At 55.2% G+C, this 8,501-nt stretch overlaps 1 long non-coding RNA gene across 1 annotated transcript; it reads right to left on the reverse strand.

Annotated features, from left to right (window-relative positions):
• Positions 1 to 200: 200 nt before the first annotated feature.
• Positions 201 to 1,757, reverse strand: LOC140697598 (uncharacterized). Its single transcript, XR_012074755.1, has 3 exons — positions 1,499 to 1,757; positions 1,085 to 1,174; positions 201 to 425 (listed from the first exon to the last, which is right to left on the reverse strand). It is a non-coding gene; the product is annotated as an uncharacterized lncRNA (long non-coding RNA).
• Between the last annotated feature and the right edge of the window lie 6,744 nt (positions 1,758 to 8,501).

Consider the following 8,501-nt stretch of genomic DNA (forward strand, 5'->3'; position numbering starts at 1 on the left):
ACGCACTGGAGGAGAGGTGGGGTGCGCGGGTTCCACGCTCTGGAAGCGCTCAGACTTTTCTCAGGTTCTGTGTCGTGCGGGCGTGTGGGGGGAACCTAGTAACTGAGGGTGTAAGCCTGGGTGTGCTTGAGCTGTGACCGCCACGCGACAGGCTCCATGGTGCTGCTGGTGAGTAGAAAGTATTCACCGGACACTTGTTAAAAATGGTAGGAAAGAGTTTATTCAAGGCTAGTGCCAAAAGGGAGAGAGATCAGACTCCACTCCAGATACAGCAAAGACAGCTGAGGGTTCTTGGCCACTGGGCAGAGTATGCGGCTCTGTGGATGGAGAGGTACCAAGAGGAGCTTGGTCAGGTATCCAGCACCAGGATTCTTGCTTCAGGGCAGCCAAGGACTTGGACATCAGGGGTGGGGGATGAGGAATTTCTAAGAAGAGCCAAGATAAAATGGAACAAGAACAAGAAGTGTACATTGCCCTCCTAAGTGTTAAGGCTTCTTATAAACTTATGGACAGTCATCTGACGGGGTAAAATTGGAGGCCGAGAAACAAACCCAAATAGGTCAATGTGTAGGGCCTTAGCACCTAGAGAGAAGGCCTTGCACATCGGGAGGAGAGGCATGGAAAACTGTCCACCTGGAGAACACTGGCTCACAGAACAAGGGAATCCCCCTGGTGTCCCTTGGACGGTGCACTGGGTCTGGTGTCCCAGCCAGGGGGGCCTTTGAACACAGGTCGCTGGCGGGGAAGAAAAGTGGGCAGGGGGATCCAGATGAGGGGAGCTGTGTAGCAACTTGGGGCAAGGATGCAGATGCCAAAGCTGGGCCTGTCCGACAGGAAGCTCAGGAGGGATTCAGCTGCTGCTTTGGGAGGTGGCAGGAGGTGGGGGGGGATAGCCCGACCCTGGCTCCTGAAGCACCCCTCCCCTCCCTTCCTACTTGGGTCCCACACAGCGCCCCTCACTCCATCCTGCCTTGGCCTACCTGTGCCCCACATAGACCCCGATGCTTTCCTCCCCATTGACCGACCTCGAGCCTCGCTGCCTGCCTTGGACCATCCCCAGCATCCCCATCCTGCCTTGACCTACCTGCACCTGGGGCTCCATCCTGCTTCCCTGCTGGGGACTGGCCTTCTTGGATATGTGCATCTCCTGGCAAGCTCTGGAGCCCTGAAGTACCTGAAATAACCATAAGTAAAGGAAAAGAATAAAGTTCAATGATAAAGAAAATTTCTATAATTTTATTCATTGAATAATGTTTTTAACGTTTAGATATAAAATATGCATATCTGTGTGCATATGCAAGAATATATTTTGGGTATTTTTGTAACAAAATTACATATTAACATTTTATTTCTTTAAAAAATTTAAGCATTCTGGCAAAATGTCAGCATTTAAAAAGTTTTCTTTTAAGAAATCAAATAATATACAAATGCTTGAAGTTTCTTTTTCACCTTTCCTTTATCCCATTCCCTTCCTTCCATCCAAACAGGTAACTGTTACCTGAAGTCAGTGTTGTTTTACTTTCCCAGCTGTTTTTTTTTTTCGCCAGTCCCGCGGCCTGGCGAGGGTGGGGATCCGGCGAAAGGATGAGGGGCGAGTTCCCCTCCCGATCTCAGAAGATCTCCCAAAACGGCAGCGGCATGGCCAGCCTGCCGCTGCCTCAGGCGGCCCACGAAGCATTCAAAGCGCCCGCGCCGAGGTACCCGGCGCTCGCGATTGGCTCAGCTGGACCAGCGCCCCTGGGTGGGGCCGGCCCCCACGCAGCGGCCGCGGGTCCCGCCCCGCTGGTGCGCATGCGCGCAGTCCCCACAGGAAAGAGTCTGCGCACAGCGCCGCCCGATCTCCGTCTCGCGCCGCGGCTCCGTCCCCTGTCCTCGGAGGCTTGTCGGCTCGGCGAGACAGCAAGAGCTGCTGCCGGCAGGGGGCTGTGCGGACCCAAGGCGGCTGCGGTGGCGCCGGCCTGTGGAAAATGCCAGCAGGCGGCGCTTCGGTTCGTTGCTCCCCGCCCCCCCACCCCGGAACCCCGTGCGACCGCCGGGGAACAGCCCGCCCACGCAGGGAGTACCGCAGCGAGACGCTTCGGCGGGAACGAGGCCGACGGCCGGCTGTGCCGGTTGCGCCCCTGAGGTGAGTACGGCGGCGGCGGCGGGGCGCGGGGCGCGGGGCGCTGGAAGGAGGGGGATGCGGCGGCTGCCGCCCGGGGCCCCCGCGGGGGGAGGGAGGCCCCACGGGCCTCCGCGGGGCGGGGAGTGCGGGCGTCGGCACTCTGGGGGCCTGGGGCCATGGCTGTGGGCGCAGTTGAGCACCTCGGAGCCCTGGTCGCTCCCCACCCTGAGCACCCCGGAGCCCTTGTCGCTCCCCAACTGGGCACCCCGGAGCCCTTGTGGCTCCCCACCCTGGGCACACCTGAGCCCTTGTCGCTTCCCACCTGGGCACCCCGGAGCCCTTGTCGCTACCCACCTGGGTACCCAGGAGCCCTTGTCACTCTCCACCTTGGGCACCCCTGAGCCCTTGTCGCTTCCCACCTGGGCACCCCGGAACCCTTGTGGCTCCCCACCATGGGCACACCTGAGCCCTTATGGCTCCTCAACCTGGGCACCCGGATTCCGTTTTCGCTCCCCACCCTGGACACCCCGGAGCCCTGGTCGCTCCCCACCCTGAGCACCCTGGAGCCCTGGTCGCTCCCCACCCTGAGCACCCCGGAGCCCTTGTCGCTCCCTATCCCTCCCCTGGCCCCAAAGCTGTGCCCCCTCTGCTTGGGCGCTCTGGTGACGGGCGCGGAAGCCTCCGTGGACCTCGGGCCGCCGCCAAGCCCGCCCCGCGCCTGGACTCTCGGAGTCGCCCGCGCCCTGCGTGGCCAGAGCGGGCTGGTGCCCTTGCCTCCCGCAGCCCCCCAACTGATCTGACTCCTTTATAATTTGGAAAAACTTCCAGTCTCACAATGTAGGTTCTTTTTCCATTATAGGAAATTATAACTCTCCTTTGACAATTTTGTTTTCTGGTAGTTTCTTTGACGTGACAAAGGGATGATTTTATTCTTTGGAAAGTCCAAGCCAACCAAATGCATAGTGACATTTAGGTCCAAGGCCAAAACAATCAGTTTCTTCCCATCACTGCTTATGCTGTGGACATGAAAAGCATAAAAGTAGCAAAGAGAGGCACCCTTCATTACAGATCTTTAGGCTGCTTAGTGGCTCGTTTGGGTAGCATAGGAGTTACAGAGAAATAGGAAAGACATCGCCTAATGTGTTCTGAAAGGTGGCTTTTTGTACAACTGTATACACTGCCCTTCAAATTCTTTCAGGTTGCTTTTATAAAATATAAAATTGAGTGTGTAAATATATATATTTATGTATAATATATATTTTGTTGCATATAAATATGTATATGTTGAACGGAACATGTCTATATTCCATTCAATATATCATCGTAATAAATGACCAGGAGAGAATTAGTTTTCTGAAATAAAGATAGCCAATGAGTAGCGTTCTTTCTGGAATAAATGAAATAAGCTTTTCATCCTCAGTATCTTTGCTTTGAAAATGGGCGTGACTTCTGCTCGTTCCCAGCTCCGGTGTTCCTTCTCCCCCCCTGTGTCTCTCAGCGCCTGTCTTGTCTCTCTCTCTCTCTGTTTCTCTCTCCCTCTGCCTGTCTGCGTGTCAGTCTCTCTGTCCCTTTTCCTGGATGCATGTGCGTGTACATTTACGTGCGTACCTGTGTATTTCTGGGTTTGTAATGTTAGGGCCCGGGGCAGGTCACTTCTGAAAATGCCTTGATGACATACTGATTGTTTTCATGTTGCTGAAGTAAAACCTTCTTTGCAAGTTGTGCGAGCACTTTGGTGGGGTCAGGTCTAAGGATCGGCACTGCCGGGGAAGGGCTGCCGCGCCTGTGGCCCTTTGATGCGTCCTGCACACTGTTTCCCTGGAGAGGCGTGTCTGTTCTCTCGTCCCTCCGGGGGATCTGCTGGGGCCTCTGCCTCCTCACATTGTCACCAGTGTTGGCTGTCACCAGGCTAAAGACCTGCCAGCATCATGGTGACCAGTGCTGTCTCCACAGTGTGTCCGTCTGCCTGTGTCCTCCCCCGAGAGGTCGAGCACATGTAACACACACTGGCCACCTGCTGTGCCTCTCGTTGGAACTGCCTGTGTGTGTTGTGTTTGTTTAGAGCACTGGGTTTCGAGAGGTTCTAGGATCCCGGGGATGTGTAGCGTTTCTCCAACATTTGGTTCTGAGGAACGCTTCTTGCGGGTCGTGGAGTGTCTTTCCGGGTATATTTCTGGGCTTTTGCTGGTTTCTTGATTTGCGTGGTTTTGTTTTTGCCCCAGGAAGAGCTAAGCATCTCCCTTCTGTCTTGTGGCTGTGGCGTCCCAGGGGGAAGAGCAGCGCCTCCCCCGAGGTTATGCAGAGAGTTACCGAAAGGGCTTCATTTTGCACATGACATCTTTAGCCCACCTGGATTTCCCTTTCCAATAATCAAAATGCGATTTCAAGTGAAAACAAAAGAAAACATCACCAGCCCCCGCTTAAGCCACGTGGGCAGGCACGCAAAGCCAGCTTTCCTGTGGCTTCATTGACAGGGAACACCCAGGAGAGGTAAAGACACCCAGAGGGGAAGAGGACTCGGGGCTGTCAGGGGCTGGGGTGGGGTGGGGGAGGGGGGAGTGCGTGTTCTGGATCCAGTGTTTTACTTTGAAGAAAGGAGTGGTGTCAGCCTGCATGGTAGTGTTGGTCGCACGGCATCGTGAAGGCACCTAGTGCTCCTGAATTGCACAATTTCAGAGGGACCAAGTCTATATTTTATTAAAGGAAACTTAAAAAGGCAAAAGAAAGGATGCCATAACCGATATGAAACAATTAGAGGGAAGTGAAGAAAAACCAAACACAAATAACTTCAGGGGAAGGGAAGTCAAGGTCAGGTGCGGGAGGGGATTCTTGGTGGGATTTTGAAGAAGAAGGTGCGGGTGGGCGCAGAGGGGGCTCAGCCCCAGGGGCTGGTGACGCCTGAACTGGCACTCCGTGGTCCAGCGGTCCAGCTGCAGGTGCAGCATCTTCAGGACGTTCGGAAGCAGCGGGAGCTGCGGGGTCTTCAGGAGCAGCAGGAGCTGCGGGACCGTCAGGAGCAGCAGGAGCTACTGAAGCGGCAGGAGCTGCAGGATCTTTGGGAGCAGCGTTAGCTCAGGCCACAAGGTCGGGAGGGGATCCTGGGCCATCTGGGTAGCTCAGTGTGACCACGTGGCCCCTTAGAAGTGGACGAGGCAGGCGGGGTGGTCAGGAAGATTCAAAGCATGAGGTTGCTGTTTAAAGCTGAGGGGCCACAGCCAGTCTAAGGTTAGGACGCCCCAACCGTCAGCCAGTGAGGAAGCGATCGGCACTCCCACAACCCACTCCCACGGGCACTGAATTCCGTCGACCTGAGCGAGATGGACCCTGAGCCTCTGGGCGAGAGCCCAGCCTGGCCATGTCGGGACCTCAGGTCCGCAGAGCCGTGGGACCCCCTACGAGTGTTGGCAAAGCCATGGAACGTGTGGCCAGCTGTCACCACGGCCACGGGAAGCCATCGGGGCCTCGGCTGAGACAGCGAGGTTCCCCTTTGTGAGCAGCACCTCCTCCATCATCAGCAGTTCCAAACCCTACCTGCTTCCTGCGGGCACAGGGGCCCCGTTCAGCCATAACGTTCCTTGGGGTTTGGTCAACAACTTCCTTTTTATTTGTGATTACACTGTATGATACTGCCTTAGTTATTTTTAACCTTGTACAATACTCGTGTACAAATGTTAGCGCCTTCTAAGTAGGAGTCTCTCTAAATTATTTAAGATGCTCTGTAAATAGTGCACCGCTTGCAGGTGCTGCCTGTTTCCTTCTGACCAAGATGAAGACAGGCACGACCGCCTGTGTGGACAGCCCGCCGTAGCCGGTGTGTGAGGTTCCCAACGCATCACACCCTGCTTGGCGAGGCTGCTGCCCTTTGGAACGACCCCTTCCGTGTGTCCCCTCGAGACCCTTGCATGCCTCTTGTGCTCCAGCCTCAGTAGAGTAGAGGACAGCCTCGAACTTCCAAATGCTTCCATGGACCCTGACCCTGGGCCAGTCCACTCCGGGGTCTGTGTCCTGCAGGGTGGACCCCCAGACCCAGCCACCCTGAGCCTGCCATGTTTATCTGACTCCAAAGCCACCAGGGCTTCCAATATCTTCTGTCACTAGAAGCAATAACTAATTCTAAACTGTAGAGACAGGTCTGGTCCAAAGCAGATTGGTGATTCAGAGACAAGCCACGTGTACAAGTTTCCCCAGATTGCAGGGCACTGTGGGGGCTGACACCCCCAAACCCTGGCTGATGGGTGGACTCTGGGCTCAGGCAGGATCCGGCCAGCCTTCTGAGACGCGATGCTCTGTCTGCAGCTGATAGAAATCCTGCACCATCGTCCCAGGAGCGAGCTGGATAGAGTGCTTAGATTCCTGCTTTCACCTCTCTCTCGAGAAGGAAGGGCTGGGTTGGCCTGTCACCATGTCCAGGTTCACCCCCTTGCAGGTGGCCCCATCTAGGTTCCAGGGTGCGCCCACCCTTCTGCGTGGTGTGTTCTGTGATCGCCTGAGTTGGGATCCTGCTGGTCTACCCGCGTGGCCAGCCCTGCCCCTGACCTGCACACATGACTCGTAAGGCAACCGCTGCCTCTGTGTGTGTGGCCCGCGCAGGAAATGCAAGGTCACACTGTGCCCTGCATTGAGTAGCGCTCTTGGGAGGGGTCACAGATCTGCTGGTACACTTGTCATTCTCAGTATGCAGCCCCATTAGTTACGTGTAACTAACTCCCCAGAAACTGACTTATCCTTGGTTTTGTAATGGCTTCGATGCAAAAGAGAGCAACAAAGCAAAAACCAAAAATCCAAACTCCGTAGAGACCATGAGTTCCAAAATATTTTGGTTTGGTGAAATAAATGAGGGGTGAGCTGTGGCCAGCTGACAGTTGGCGGCCTCAGCAGTGTCCCTGGGCCTGAACATCCCGCCTCCCCAGCTGTGGTTTGCTTTGAAAGTCGAATTTGCACTAGCAGCCTCTCATTTTCATGTAATACTCCAGGTTCCGCAGTGGATGACGAAAGACGTGATGTTTCTCCATACGGCGCGTTGGGTTTCATCTGGCTTCACAAGTCCTTAGGCTGTGAGGCTGTGGGTGGGTCTAAATCAGGAGGTTTCAAGGTCTGCTGGGAGCTGTGTCACCAGGCCCAGAGGTCAGCAGGCAGGACGGGGACCCCCACCTGGGTGTCAGGAGGCCAGTCGTGATGGGTCAGGCCTCCAAGTTGACTTTGGGGTACAGCAAAGAATTTTGAAGAGCTCCGATTCCACAGTACCCATTGTCCAGTGACGTATGTGGCAAGAAAAGTCCAGGCCAGGTGCCCAGTGGTTGGCAAAGTGGGCAGTGGGGGGAATCGAGTTGTGAGTTTTCCCAGGATGGACTCAGGAGCTCGAGGGCGTCCCGTCCAAGGCAGGGGTAGCTGGCCCCAGGGAGCGCTGACAGACAGTTGTCCACCACCGCCCAGTCCCTCAGTGGTGGGAGGGCACCCTTAATTCTGTGTAACCTGATGGGCAAGAGCCACAGGCAGGCCCCATGCCTCGGAGGGAGGCAGTGTGGGCGGAGTAGCTGAACATAGGAATGTAGGAGCGTGGGGTGCAGGGGCACTCGAGTGGCTGGGACTGGGGTTGGCGTGGCCAGCAGGGCGGCCAGTGAGACCAGCATGGACCATGGGCCCAGCCCCAGCATCTGGAATCTGACCTAGATTTTCCCTCTCGGGGTTAGGGGGCTGGCACCCCAGACGGGGAGTGCCTGAGGAACTTTAACGTCTGGGAAGCCACAGGATGCTTTGGAAAGGATTCGGGGAGTTTCCCTTTGCCTCTCGTGTGTGCGCACACGTCGTGGAGGCAGGTCCTGTGATGGTGTAGCGGAATTTGTCTTCTCCAGCATCTGTTTCATAACAAACCCAATTTCAACGGCCCCACTTTGGGGCTAGACCTCCTTACACAAGTTGACTTTGTGGTAACGACTCAGACATTTCTATTCCTTAATTACCCTGAAAATATAATCTGTTCCATATCAAATCTGTTCTCTAAGATAAAAAGAAATTATTCTGCCAGAGGTCATGCTTAATGCAAGTGTGTGTGTGGTGTGTGTGTGTGTGTGAATGGCATGGCTTAAGCAGAATTAAAATCAGTTATTTGTTCCTGGGATTAAGATGAATGCATATAAAGAACAAACTAACTTGGAATACGGACAGATGACTGCCACCCCCAGGGCATTCCCTGACGGCCATGACTTGATTTCCCCTAGAAATCCTGACCCTGGGAGGAGCGGGGGCAACAGCTCTGGGACACAGAGGTGGCCTTGACTCCCACCAAGGTCCCAGTGGTGCCTCGGCGTCTGTCTCCAACATCTGCTAGAGAGGAAGAAAGCCTCTTTTCTTTTTTCCTTTACTGCAGTCCCGCAGCATCAAGGCACTGAATTGGTCC

The sequence above is a fragment of the Vicugna pacos genome, chromosome 7 (assembly GCF_048564905.1).
Source record: "Vicugna pacos chromosome 7, VicPac4, whole genome shotgun sequence".
Lineage (NCBI taxonomy): Eukaryota > Metazoa > Chordata > Mammalia > Artiodactyla > Camelidae > Vicugna > Vicugna pacos.